The 16,067-nt window shown below is 37.6% G+C and overlaps 1 pseudogene; it reads left to right on the forward strand.

Moving 5' to 3' along the window:
- The first annotated feature begins 5,842 nt into the window (after positions 1 to 5,842).
- LOC108685258 lies at positions 5,843 to 9,464 on the forward strand (annotated as a pseudogene).
- Positions 9,465 to 16,067: the final 6,603 nt, after the last annotated feature.

Consider the following 16,067-nt stretch of genomic DNA (forward strand, 5'->3'; position numbering starts at 1 on the left):
ACAGAAGCGTCGATGTTTTCGAATACATACATTCATATATATATATATGCATACATACATTCTTCATAAATATACGTTCATACATACATATATGTTCATATATATATATTCATATATACGTTTATACATACATACATATATACATACACGTTCATACACATAAGTACAGGTATTATAAAGGAAGGAAAAAAGAAACATGTAATAAATACGTGTTAACGTATTTTTTATTTAAAAAATTCTTTTGCCATCAGTTATATATTTTCAATACATTTTGTAACGCGCAATTCTTAACATGTTGCTCACATCGCATAGTATTAGCAACATTCAGATTAGTTAAAGATTTCATGTCTTCGTAAACTACATCTCGATGCATATGTGTTCTCGCTCATGCAAAAGCAAGTTCCACAGCCACGTTCGTTTCTCGTGTCCTTTAACATATACGATAACATCATGTTCAAATACAATTGTCGTGATCAGGCGTTTCGTCTCATTGTACGGGACCATCCCGTTCTCCCATCGCAATGCATGGTAATAAGCACTCAACTAGGAAGATTTGTCGGATTTTATCAAAAATTTCCATGACATGGGACTCGTAAAAATGTAATGTGAGAACGGTCCCCTGTTTCAACACCGCTATTTCCTTCATAATAAATTTCTTGTTAACGATGAATCCTTGCAGATCCATGAACTTTGACACGAGCATGTTGTTGAGAAGATTGCGGCCGATTGCGATCGAATGTGACATATCAATTTTATATCATGTTTATATCGGAAGTGCGTTTAGGTGATTTTGGGCACAACGTTGGTCAATAGATTATACTGAACCATGCGATCGTGTTTTATGAGACAATAGGCTGTTGTATTTGCGGGCACGTTCTCCTTACATTCAAAGTCTAATCGCACGTCCACTCTTGACCGATTCGTTCTGTCGAAAGCAATCGATGATCACGAACGGACCATTACGTAAAAAAGTTGTAAAGGTGAGATTCGGCTCGAGATACTCGTATGCGTAGTAACCCTTGCAGAAACGTGCGTACAAATCGTACATCTGTTTTTATCAAAATCCAGATTCAAGTTATCATATGGCTGACATTCAGATAGAGTTTCGCATTGGTTAATTTGCAATCGTCGAATCGACTTACATCTTCAGACATGACCTGTTTTTCGACCTATTTGCATAGCGAAAATGACATAGCGCGGCTTCTCGAGCTGAGTAGCAGTGTTGATGGCCCACGAATGTTTGATTGTGCTCTGCAAGAGCGGAAACTCGTACAGATCCCACGAGCGAAAAACCATGCTCAAATATCGTCCGCTTTCCAAGGTGCGTAACATCGACAATTATTTCTTTCGCTCCATAACACGTGCGGCATTCGCCACTGTACTTTGAATAATTCGAGCGTTGGTTCTGTCGCCGGATCTCTCATCAGATAATTGTTGTCGTTGCGCGCTCGTATTAAAATCAACTCGTGACGAGCGTTGATCACCACGCGTTTGTAATTTTCGCAAAATCCCAGCAGTACGTAGAGCGGTACACAGACATTAAAATATCCGGTCGCAGTAGTCTGTGCATCCAGCCGGCATTTCGCAGAATCACGCTTCTGTCGGATGACACTGTTACATAGTTTTTGAGTGCTCACGTTTCTATTACAATCAATCTCCACACCATTGAGTTCATATCGAATCTCATCGAATATGAATGCGACGAATTATTTCCCAATGTAACGTGAGCACTCTGGATCACTTTGTTCTTCGTTAGTTTTCCCTCGACGTACAGAAAGCTTTCGTACGGCAGTGTGTACAGATCCTATTGCTGTATGGGTATTCTTATTTTGTCGCCTATACCCGAACGTTGTGTTGGCGAACGGGCGAACGTGTGAATCTCAATCTTGATGATGCGATCGGCTCGTCTTTAATGTTTAGAATATCAGTCATCTCAAATGTTGCGCACTGCGAATCCCAAAGACTTTAAAACTGTAACGTTTGACACACTAAGCTTCTTCTTCTATCTGATGCAGCTATATGAGCGAGTGTTATCGAACTGTGACGTGGCCTTGTAAAAAATACGTTATCTCTCTGCGTACGCTCCGTTCCGTTCAGCACGAGCATCTCACGCTCACGTTATGACTGTCACCATCGTACGTACAATCTAACGGTAATCTCTTCTCCTCGAAAATCGAGTAATTGTCCGTTCTGGTCGTCCGTTCTGATGCATCTATATCTTTAGATCTATAATGCTCCGTGCTATAATCGGCAGGTAAAGGATCTGCACCGGCCTCTTCGATATCTTATATCCTGGAGGCACGCTTGGCGAAAATTCGTGTATCGTGTGCGCACTTTTGCCGTTGTACGCGCCCGCAGTCACGTTACATTTTATACGAATAACGTTTACATTCATTATATTGATTATATTGATGACACATCCGATTCGTGCCACTTTCGCGGCCGCAATATACGCTTCAACCAGAATCCCAGCAGCGATCCAATGCTATTGGGCTTGCCAAAGTTTATTCTGTATGCACATCTAATCTCGCATCTCATCGTGTTGTAGTTTGCGTAATCGGGTATTCTCCATTATCATCATCGATGTTATTGTTGTTGTTGTTGTTGTTATTGTCACCATACACTATGTCAACGGTTTCAAGCGCGTCATGGTGTTTTACGTTTCCGTAAAATCGCGCGTTTCAAAAATTAATTTATGTCTCGCACTTCATATGAACCTTCAGGAATTGTAATTTCCACGTCGTCTTTGGTGAAATAAAATTTGTTGTTCGATTCGTTCATGTTCGGTATTGTATGATAAGTCTCAAAAATCGCCAGACCGAGCTCGTAATCTCCGTCATTCAAATCTATGCGGGAAAGTAATTCACCGCGAGAACGGTGCTCTTACCGCTCAGCGTAAGAGTCAACGACATGACGGAAAAAGCGTTCGACGAATACTAAGATTTCACAGCATTTCATCGAGCTTTTTAAATTTACGCGCGTCTACCATTTGTAGAAACCGCAGACACATCTGTCCACAGAAATTCTGATCGTACATCTAATAGAACGTGCGATTGTACTCTATCGTCATAGCACTGTTTCCAAAATATCGCATTAGTGCCTTGGGCAGTCGAAGATTACCGAAATTGTCAAAGTACACGACGCGATTGTTCCTTTTCTCGTACGCTACCCAGTGAGTACCAGGCTCCGTCCAGATTCACGATACCGCTTTCGTTTCGGTGCGCGCCGATAACGTGTTACGCATGAAAACGCCTCTAAAGTATGGTACGCGTATACGTCTCGCGAGCTTGTTCAATTGCACATTGGTAGTTGCGCTAGGCATTTTTATTGTCTTTTCAGCATTTTTTTTTCTTTGCAGCTACACCCTGTCCATGTTTGTACGGACCGAGATACAGTCCGCGATCCTGCTCCATCGCACGATCGTTGCAGCTCTTTGAGCTGACGTCGCACGGTTTTGCTTATTTACCGCTTTCGCCACGCTGACCGCTCCGCCAATCAAGGATCCAAGCGCGCCCAACATTGGCAAAAACAGTAACGCATCACCTCGTTTCACTGTTGGAAGTATCCACTTTTTCGTCGCCTTTTTCCTCGTCTTCTTCTTCGATTTCATGCCCATGTCGATCTTGGTCTTGGCTTTCATCGCTGTCCAGACGGCAACTGCGGCGGCTCTCTCGCTCAGAGCCGAATCTCTCGCAGTGACGTGTCTTAACGCTTTATCGGCGAGATCGTTGCTCCGAGAATATGCAATGTCGTGTTCTCGGCACGCCACGTCCAGCGGATTTATGCCCTCGTCACCTTTGGCTAATCGCTTCGTAAGCCGAGTGCTCGGGCCGCAAAACTGGTAGCCCGGAATATGTAATTCGAAAGGAAGCGCGTTTATCGCTCGATTCAGCAGATCGCTGCGCGACACTGATATTCGCTACAGTCCTTTATCTTCGGTGCGGGGCTGTCGATGTGCGTCCGCTGCCACGGCTGATTGTAGTGCTCGTCACAGCGACAATAGGTTCGAATCTTTGAATCTGCCTTTACGTGTTCCGGAAGCTTGTCCCAGATGTGTTCGATGTAGTCATACACGCCTAAGAGTACGACCTTCGGTATATATTGCAATTGCTCGACGCTCAAGTCTCGAATATCGGAAGAATGACACAGCGCGAAATACATTTTGCTACTGCGCGATTCGCGGATTCGCGCATCTTTAAATAGTCAATCGAGAGCGCACAGTCATTAGTGGGAGCATGAAATTTGTGCTGCAACCGCTAATGATACACGTCACAAACTATGATGCGAAATCGCGAATGAAATGGGAGGCAGCGCGGAGAAGCGCAAGTGTGGCGAAATGCTGTCGAGTACTATACGCGCGATCATTTGCGAGCTGTCGAATAGTGGTAAAACCAACGTTCTCATAAGCTTGCTCGAGAGTCCAAACGGCGTACGTTTCGAGAATGTGTACGTCTATTCGAAATCGCTGCAACAGACAAAGTATCGATATCTCGAAAATTTATATATATCTATCGATGAAATCGGCTACTTTTCTAACAATAGCGATGTCGTTCCACCGAGCGCGCCCAAATTCTATTTTTATCTTTGATGACGTAGCATGCGACAAGCAGGATGCGGTGAGAGAATACTTTTCAATGGGTCGCCACGCGAATGTTGACTGCTTCTATTTCTGTCAGACGTATGCAAGAATACCTAAACATCTGATACACAACAACGCGAATCTGTTGATTCTGTTCAAACAGGATTATACCAACTTGAAACACGTTTATAACGATCACGTGAATACCGACATGTCGTACGATGAATTTTGTTTGTCATGTCGCGACTGTTGGCACAAAAAATATAGATTTTTAGTGATAGACAAGGACAGTGCGCTTAAAGACGGGAGATACAGAAAGGGATTTAACGAGTTCGCGATATTCTAACATGACTAGTCATTGTCGATACTTCAGAGACGAACATGGCTGATGTGCGCGAGCGTGAAAAAATAGCGAGGGAAATCGAAAAGACGAGCGAGTCGATCCATAAGAAACACAGCGCTCTAAAAACTGGTAGAATCGAGGAGGACATAGCATTGGACAGGCATTTTAAGCCTATTATCAAACTCTCTCTGCAGATTGTTGACAATCCCGTGCGCGCAATAAAGAGACAGTCGCGCGACGATGAAGTAGCCTCCAAGCGAGATAGAAAAGAGGAGGAGGAGGAGGAGGGAGTGAAAGCGAGCGAGACATTCGAGCGTTCCGCAACCCCGCGTAAATTCGATGATCGATCCCACGGTCATGTACAGCCGATAACCTCCACACCGTGTATCAAAATCGTATCGACGATAGAGTTGTTGGACAATGTTTTCGAAACGATGGAAGACTCGCTAGCAATGAAGGTTCAAAATGTCGGTTGTAAATGTCGGAAGGTCGAGAGGCGTTGCAAGCCGACTTGGATCAAAAATACATCGAGGATGTCCTGAAGGGAATGCGAGATAAATAGAAGAGCGATGTAGATGCTTATGTGTACGGCGTTTACCTACACAAGAATGGATTGATGTTTGGCAATAAACGTTTCGACGTGGATGATGCGGACAATATAATTATCGACGGTGTATGATTCGTTGGTACACCTGGTCTTTACGAGTTGATTTTCAAGAGAATTCCCGATGATCTTCTCTACACGGAAGACGATATGAACATGTACAAGAGCATGCTACTAGCGACGAACACAAACACAAGCATCAATTGCAAGGCCGATTATTGAGCAATAGAGGATACAAGTATAAATACGTTATCGCGCCGTTGATGTCGATCACAAGAAACAGAAAAATAAATCTGAAAAGGGATTATCTCATGCAATGATACTGAATGACAACGCGATTGATTACGTGCATTGGGATGATCCCAACGAACTGGTGAATCGTCTACGATTGCTCGATTACTTCGCACCGAGCGGGCAACAACGCTCACGACAACGAGATGTTGTCGATCATCGAGGAACTTCGCGAAGCCGGTCTTATTATAAATTAAATCGCGTACAGACGAAACGAGTCAGTCAGAGTGGTGAGAAAAAAAAGTGAGAAAAAAAAATTCTTTTGCTCTGTGTATTACACGTTGAATCATGAAAAAGTGATTCAGCGAAAAGAGAAAAATTAGCTCCGAGAGACGTCGACTCGTCGAGGAATTGTATGCTCTGGCGAAAAGAAATTTTCCGCGAAGGCGCGTCAGAAGTTCGAGGATACGACGATTTGTGGCAGGCTGATATCGTCGAGATGCGTCCGTACTCAGGTTTCAACAGAGGCCACCACTACCTACTCACTGTCATCGATGTGTTGAGCAAGTACGCGTGGCCGTACCGCTTAAGAGCAAGGGTGGAAGCGAGACGGCTGATGCTGTCGCTGAGATAATTCGAGCGAGTAGATGTCCAAAAAATTTACAAAAATTTACAATTTATGGGAAAGGAATTTTACAACGCCGATGTGCAGAAAATCTTGAAAAAATACGACGTTAATCACTATTCCACGTATTCGACGTTGAAAGCATCAGTAGTCGAGCGATTCAATCGCATGACATGTGGGAGATATTTACACTTAACGGCAATTACAAGTGGATCGACGAGCTGCCGCATCTCGTGTCAGATTACAACGCGCGCAAGCATCGGACTATCGGCATGCGACTTGCTGACGTAACTCCCGCGATCGCCGAAAGACTCTTGGACACGGTGTACAGCGCGATAAAGATTGCTGGTCCGTCAAAATTTAAAGTGGGCGATTCGGTACGTGTGAGCAAGTATAGTACAAGATGATTTTTCGAGAAGGGTTAAACACCAAATTGGACCACCGAGGTGTTTATAATCGTTAAGATACCAATCCCATAACCTATCTACTCGAGGATTATCGCAGAAAATCCGTCGCTGGAGCGTTTTATGAGCATGAGTTGTATCGCGCTACTCTTCCGGACGTGTATCTCGTGGAGAAAGTACTTCGCCGGAAAGGAGATAAGGTGTACGTCAAGTGGCTGGAATTCGATGGATCGCACAATTCATGGACAAAAACAATGTCATTTGATAAAATTTTGATTCGTGTATTTTTATTTCTACATAAAAAATATATCAATATATATATATATATATAAACGTATCTTTTTTTATTATCCTTTCCTCTTTCCATTTTTGTTTTGGAATATACAGATATAAATGTACGATACATGAAATGAAAAATAATAGTAATATACAATAAATGGTGCTACATAAAATATAATAATAATACTTATATAAATGTAAAGAAAAAAACATTACGTGTAAATTAAAATAATAATAGCATATAATAGTAATATGCATAAATGATAAAAAAAAAGAATATGGTATACATAAAATGTAAAATTGAAATACTAATAGTATATAAATGTTAAAAACATACGATATGTATTATATGAAAGTATAACAATCGTAATACTAATAAATGCTATTACATAAAAATATGTTAATAATATTTGTATAAATGTGGAAAAATGTATAAATTACAATAAGTAATACATAATAATAACATATCTTACAAAGATATCCGCCAATACCCCCACGGTAACGTCTCCGTCGTTCGGTACGGTATTGTTTGTCATCGTATGGACTCAGAACGATTTTCAATTCGAATATCGTGCACCTCGTGTAATTTAGATTGTACACGATTGACGGCGAGTCATTTCGATCTCTTCGTTCAAATGCGTGTAATCATCGAACGTTCGCGCTTTGATGTTATTCTTTATACCTTTCACTTTTTTAGTGTCCTTCTTGCCGTCCACTCTCATCGCGTACATCTTCGCTCTCAGTCCAACGAATTCGGTCATTATCGCACCATTATTTTCCTTTATCAGGGTATTTTTTTTGTTTGAGAGGCATACTGTACATATTGTCTGCCGAATAATCGCTCGTGTCGAATTTCGCGTTTCATATTCTTGTAAACATCGTTGCATTCTATTATTCTATTGTTCTATTAGGTGTAAAACTTCGCTTCCGCCGTTTTTTTTCGAAATTCGAGGCTTTATTGTAAAAAACTGGTACATTTATGATTCAAAGTATTGTCCATCGCTGACCACTACTTTCTCCTATCTTTCGGGTAGCGTACGAATCCCGCGTCGAAAAAACTGGTCATCTTTTGAGGCTATCCACGAATCGACCCAATTTTTTACTTCTTCATAAGACCGGAAGTGCTGGTCAGCCAGGCCGTGTCCATTGATCGAAACAAGTGATAATCAGAGGGAACAACGTCTGGAGAATACGGCGGGTGGGGTAGGACTTCCCATTTCAACGTTTCCAAGTATGCCTTGACCCCTTTCGCAACATGGGGTCGAGCATTGTCATGCTGCAAAATCACTTTATCGTGTCTCTCGTTGTATTGCGGCCGTTTGTCTTTCAATGCTCGGCGCAAACGCATCAATTGCGTTCGATATCGATCGCCTGTGATTGTTTCAGTCGGTTTTAACAGTTCATAATACATTACGCCGAGCTGGTCCCATCAAATACAGAGCATGTCCTTGGAGCCGTGAATATTCGGTTTGGCCGTCGACGTGAAAGCATGGTCGGGAACTCCCCATGATTTTCTGCACTTGGAATTATCGTAATGACCCCATTTTTCGTCCCCAGTCACAATGCGATGCAGAAATCCCTTCCGTCTTTCAAGCAGCTGTTCACAAGCAAACAAACGCCGTTCAACATCTCTCGGCTTCAATTCGTACGGCACCCAATTTCCTTGCTTCTGAATCATTCCCATGGCTTTGAGGCATTTTGAAATGGCTTGTTGAGTCACTTCCAATGATCGTGCCAATTCTTCTTAATTTTGACACGAGTTTTGCTCAAGTATGCCTCCAATTCTGCATCTTCGAAAACCTTCTCTGTTCCACCGCTATGCCGGTCTTCGACGTCAAAATCATCGTTCTTGAAGCGTTGAAACCACTCACGACGTTCTTTCGCTAATAACGGCCTCACCATAAGTATTTGAGAGCATTCGATGAACCTCAGCCGCAGATTTCTTCATATTAGAAGTAAAAAATTAAAACCTCCCGCAAATGACGAGAATTTGGCTCGTAAACTGACATTTTCAATCGAGAATAACTTTATGATGCAGACACAAATCGACTAATGTTTCTATGGGGTTATGTTGACAGATGCCCAAGTTTATTGTATGATGTCTATGATCTATTTATTTCGACCACTTACCGCTAAAGCCATCTATAGGAAAACGGCGGAAGCAAAGTTGTACACCTAATATTTTTATCGATGCTTCTGACCTTGAAAAAAAGAACTATGAAAACACATCAGTCATGTGTCACCTAGACAAGACATCTTATTCACGTTATAGTACCGCGGTGCATTTTGGGATGGTCGCGGAGTCTGCGGCGGCGATCCGAAACGCATTTTGGAGTGAACGCAGAGTTTGCGACAGCAGCGACCCAAAAACGCATTTTGGAGTGGACGCGGGTTTGTGACGGCGCCTACAGACGCCACGATTCTTTTCTTTCAAAAGAATTGGCTCCACGTCGCGACTATGGTTACCGTCTACGAGACTCAAATAGAGTTTTCTGATAACGGTCTGACAGATCTGAAAAGAGGAACCGGACAAGCTCCGCGAAAACGCCAATCAACCCGGAAGGAATAACAATCTTAATGCAGGCCCGAAAAGTGACAAGATTGCAAAAAACACTATAAATGTAAAAATCACGCAATAGTAAAAATCCAAACTTTGTCGTCCCAGACCAACAACTTCTTAAGGAAATAGACGCCACGTCGCCTAAAAAATTATAAAACGCTTTCAATAACTTCCCACGGTAACGTTATTCTAGATTCTAAAAAAAAATGTATACAAACAGGTCAAAAATATCATAAGTATTTTGTTTTTATATTAATTAATTATTATTAATATATATTTTCTAATATATATTAGAAAACATAATAAATAATGCAAAATAATTTTTAATTTTTTTTAAGGCGATATTATTGAACTTTTTGAACAGAATATTGTATCCATCTATGATCCACCACATCTTTTAAAATGAATCCGTAATAATTTATTATTTAAAAATTTAGAATTTAATGTCAATAATTCAAAAACAAACGAACGATAATTTGCAATATAGGAGATTATTGAACTGGCATAAAATGGATATCAACATAAATACATTAAATCAACTGCCAATATTAACTGATGAACATGTAATTAGATCAAAAATAAAAAAGATGAAAGTTAAATGTGCAACTCAAGTTTTCAGTGCTAGATTATCAGTATATATGAATATATGAATATATGAATATATGAATATAACAGCAAAATCGAAGGTAATTCCATAAGTGATAATTATTATTTTCTTCTAATTTATTAAATGGCATAATATATTTATATATATTTTATTTAACTTTGTAGGAGGATTTATTAATTTACAAATTGGTCCACTTCAAATACCAAACAAGGCATGACACAGCAGTGATATTAGATTTTTTTATCAAACTTTTTGATTCCGTAAACTTTGCATCCAGAAAGTCCTTTACGAGTATCAGAAAATAGTAAACATCATGATTTTTGGTTGTATTCTTAGATTATTATCAATGTGCGATATGATCCAAAAATTAAACAACCAATTAGGTGTCATTATTAAAAAATTGGATCTTTACGTGGGTTTCAAAATATATGGAAAATGGTCAATAATACAGGCATGAAGTTTTTAAAGACGAGAAATATTAATCAAGATCCAGTAGAAAAACTTATTTGGTATGATTCGTAGTTACGGACGTAGATATATCAATCCTACATGTAATCAATTCCATGGATCGTATAAAACACTATTAATCAATAATCTAACTTCGAAACGCTCTATGGATATTAACTGCGAAAGCAAAAATGATGGTAATTTACTATTTACATTAAAGAACTTTGTGAAAGACGTTTTCTCTTGTTAACACTATAGAATAAATAGTGGAAGAAAATTTTGTAGAATCATTTCAAATTCCATAAAATAATAATGCATGAAGTTTCATCATATAAAAATAATTAACTTTATGTTGCTGGCTGGATTACAAAAAAGATTGTCTTTGAAAGAATTTAAAAATTGTTTTGCTTATAAACAGAGCCCCCTGACAACAGATACACGTGAAGAGTATAGGAAATTAGTCCATAACGTGTATATGTACAAGAGAAATTTTCGTTAATTTATCTGTCTCTATTTCTTTTAAAACATGCATATATTGAAGCTGATTGTATTTTAAACGAAAATATTTCTTCAATATGTTTTCGCAGAAATGTTTCTGCATTATTATATGAACGTTTAAATGAAAAATTAAATTTAGATTTTTTTCAATGTCACATACATAAGGAAGAATTTAAACGCACTATAATACAAAAAAATTACAAAACTGTTTTTATATTTATTTTGTAAAATAATAAATAGAGTTTTATTTGGTCATGATACTCGATATACAGAAATTTTATTTTTAAGCAAACTATTGAACATTATAAAAAAAGACAAAAACGATATATGAAAAAAATGTAAATGTTTTTAAACTTTTTAAAATGACTATTATATTTTTAAAAATGACTATTACATTTGTACTTCTAAAAATGTAATTTTATATTTATTATATGTACTATAGTTATAAATAAATTTAAAAAAATATAATTTAATTAAACTAATAAAATTATTATTTTTATAGTTAATTTCATAGTTACTTTTTCAAACAAGAAGTTTAATTGAAAAAAAAATAGCAGACACAATAGAAAGAATAAGAAATAATGATTTCAACCTATCAAAAATCGGATATATCGGATAGGATTGAAATCATTATTCTTAATTCCTTATTTCTTCTGTTGTATCTGCATCTTTATTCTCTAATAGAAGTCAGCCATATTGAATATTAGTTCATTTATGTATATTCGCCTAGGTGGCGTTCAAAACACTATTCTAAAATAAAGTATGGGAGTTATCTATTTTCCTATATAATCTATACATAGAGCTCCAACTGAGTATCTCAAGGTAACAAAGTTTCTTTTCACATTTCGTTAATTGAAAATAGCCGCCATTTAAATGAACTGCAAAGCATATGCTCTGTATTCCCGCGTTCGCACGCTTCTATTGATGATGCTCGACTTTTAGCGATCAATCCTTATGTCGCGTGAATGCATAGCATTAATAATTAATAATTTCAATCTATCAGAAATTATTGTGAAATACACAATTGCGGATAAGTTGAAATTCTTATTCTCTGTTCTCTGTTCCCTATTCCTTTTATTGCGAAGCCCCTAATGGTGCGAAACCTCTAACGATGAAATTATAGCGCAAATAAAGGAACGACTGTGATTCGTCGTGTTCATTCCGTGAGTTCCGTTGTCAATCTCCGCTCTATGAGACGGCGGCCTCAGAGTCAACAATAATCGCTATATCTAGCGCTCGCATTTAGTCAATCGGTAAATTATTAGGTGTGGGAAAAAGTTCGTGGCGTTTTTTCCATTAGATGTAACGGGAAAAACGAACTTTTTCCCACATCTAATAATAGATAATCACAGCTTTCTTCAATCCCCGAAATCACGAATTTCACTCATATGCCCGTATTCATAATCAGACTTTGTACTTAAGGTTTTCTTAAATTTATCTTTAGATATTCAGCAACCAATGAAATAATTAGTAGAGTATTTAAAGATAAATTTAAGGAAGGCCTTAAATATAAGGCTTGACTGAATACGAGTAATAGTCTCAGGTTAGTTCGAAACTGGGGATCGGTCGAATTTCTCTGAGATGTAACACCGAATAGCGCTAACGCAAAAGTTGTTTCAATGATGCATTCTCTATCCCTTTTCCGCAGTGTGTAATTTCACCCATAGTCAAGACTCACGTGTTAAAAATTGAATACGAACATTAAGAATCAATTTTCACGTGATCTATTTTGACGCTAAAAATGAGCATCATCATGAAAAGGTATCTTAAGGCTGCGTTTGGAAACATCACTCGAGTGCTCCTGTGTATTATTTTATCTTTGGATATGTTCTGTTTTATGCAGGATGCGCATGATGTATCATTTTATTTTTCTTTAATATTCAGTGAACAAGGATAAAAGTATATATCATGCGCATTATGCGTGAAATGAAACGCACCTCTTGTTGTTTATCCATGTTGTTAAACAAGAATAAGATGATACATGAGAGCATCGACAGTGATGTGTGAATTTGGCGGTTTTTCAGCTAGATCTAGCGTTTTTAAAGGTTGTCTAGCTGTAAAATTTAAAAAATGCGAGTAGCGGTAATTTGGACGGGATTAACTTTCTTCAGCCTTTTCTAACGGTTTTTGTTTAAAGCTTAGATGAATATTTTTATATATATTATAACGCGATTTCTAATTTATATTTTGTGAATGGTGTACTGAAGTACGCCATCTTTAGATACGTATGTATAGAATAATGAACAATGGCTATTGGTTGCAGCTATTGTATCCATTTATGACGCTCTGCGATGTGGCATTGCTACAAGAAAATCGAGAAAATTTTGAAGTCAGTCATAGAGTATAAATAAACTTGAGGCAGTAGTTTAGACTAAGGGCAGCAATCGCCATTCCGTTTTTTCTATATTTCAACCTGTATTTCTGTGCTGAAAGTTTAAAATAAAAAACGAAAGTTATTTATCAGCAAAAATTTTGCTTAGAATGAAAGATGTATCCAAAATTAAAGGATTCGAGAGGAATTGAAGAAAACTCAAACATATTGTACATATTGTAAGTGCAGTATTCAAGCATGTAAGCTGAGCGATTTACTCTCCCATGCTGAAACAAAAAAAACACAAATCAATTTGTGGATCGCAACATGCAAACAAATAAACTTCCATTCAAACCTTCGTCCTCTCTTGGTTCCTGCACACAGGTTCCTGAACGCGGTAACACTTGCCGCGCGGTGGAAGTTATCGCACTAACCAATAATTTTATGTTTTTAAGTCGGCCTCACCATGCAAAACTTCTAGAAATGATGTAATAGTATTTCCGTCGCGCGGCAAAAGTTGGATTGAGTTCAACTTTTGTTGCGCGGTAGAAATTATATATCTATTACTTCTGAGCAAGCGAGACGTTAATTGGCTATCGCGCCAACTTTCATAAAGTCGGTTCTATATTAGTTGCAAGCCGATCGCAAGTTTGTTGCGACAGCCAATCTGAAACTTGCATTTTGTAATCAACACTTCATGTTGACTTCATATTCGCAACTACTCTCTCTCTTTCTCTCTCTCTCTTTCTCTCTCTCTCTCTCTCTCTCTCCCTCTCTCTTTCTATGAGCGCATTTAGTACTGCAATCAGTCACTGAAAACTTAGTGAGCTCTTGCATCTGTTTGGTCTATATTTTTGGATCTATTGGAATATGCCAATTAGATGCAAGAACTCACTGATCAGGGAGCGGTGTAATGCTAAATGCACTCTATATATATAGCTAGAGTGCATTTAATACTACTCTTTTCTAGCACTCATCTTATATAAATGCGTACATAAAAATGATTACAAATATATATAAATATTTGACGGTTTTTTGGCGGTATTTCAAATTTAATTTTTAAAGAATTTAGCGGATAATTTTCAACAGTTGACATCTATGACTTAGTTTCCACCGAGGGTTTAATCACAATGTAAAAACCAATTACAGTCAAGTATTCCCCTGTTACTGTCGAACGACAGGGGAATACTCGATTGTAGTTGGTTAGTTCTTACATTCTTACGTCTAGATTAAACTCTCGATGGAAACTAAGCCACTGTGGCAGTGATGTCCAGTGATGTTTCCGAATGTCGCCTAAGGGTGATATTTCATTTATACGTTTTTGTCATACGACAAATTTTTCAAGTTTATTGATTAACTATGGAATAGAGAGATCCGAGGATGTGTCTATTCTGGGGCCCTATTCTTGAACAAATATCGCATACGAAAATAACAATTCCGAAAATACAATCGATCAATCACAGTCGAGAAACTATTATTTTCGTATGCGAAAATTATTTGTATGCGCTCAAGAATAGGGATCCTGCATACATTTGTTGTACAACAAAAACGCTCAAATGAAATAGCATCCTAAGTCGATGGGGTTGATGGAAAAGGCCCTTAATGGCCATAACCTCTAAAGTCGCGAACACTTTATAATAATTATAACTCGCTTCACGAGGTAGACTATCGTATTGCCGAATTCTTTCGTTTTCAATGAATGAACTTAATTTTATTAAAATTAGAGGTAATGCAGCTATTCTAAATAATCACCAAATATAATATAAGAAACATTGTAACAGTTAGGGGCTTCGCATAATAAAAGGAACAAAGAACAGAAAATAAGAATTTCAATCTATCAGAAACTGTGTATTCCGCAATACATAATTTCTAATAGTTTGAAATTCTTATTCTCTGTTCTCTTTTCCTTTTATTGAGTATTAACAGAGAGATCTAGTATAACATTTAGTTTGTATTATATTACTGTTTGATATACTTTATTGGAATGCTGTTGATGCAATAACATAATGAAATTTTATTGGATTTTAGGAATGTATGAAGAATCAAACTTTCTATTAGATACTGGACTATTATCACAAATTTAGAATTTAGAAGCTTTAGAATGTCGAACAGAATAGGTTCTTAGAAATATATACCTCAAGAAAAAATTTTGTAAAGTAATTTGCCATAATGATGTAAGACTTTTTTGTGTAGACTTCATTAAAAAATGGTAGATTAATTTTATATATAACGGAAATGTTTGTGGATAGAAAGATTTATAAACTCTGAAATATTTGAATATTTTACAGATTTTAGTTTTGTTACTTTTGATGTGAAGTATGAAGATATAATTAAGTTCTTCATTCATTTTGAAAAAGCAATGTCAGTGATATTCTTTTATATGTCTGCAAGAACAAGAACTATGATACATAAATTATTAAGAATGTAAAATCTAATAGGACCATATGACTCCAGTGGAAAAAGTATTTACATGATATACATGAACTTTCTATATTTTAAATAGTTCTGTAATTTGATGATTATTTTTAAAAATATTTAATCTACAATTTTTAACATTTTTAACATTAAATATATATATA

Source organism: Atta colombica, unplaced genomic scaffold, assembly GCF_001594045.1.
Source record: "Atta colombica isolate Treedump-2 unplaced genomic scaffold, Acol1.0 scaffold15, whole genome shotgun sequence".
In the NCBI taxonomy this organism is placed as follows: domain Eukaryota; kingdom Metazoa; phylum Arthropoda; class Insecta; order Hymenoptera; family Formicidae; genus Atta; species Atta colombica.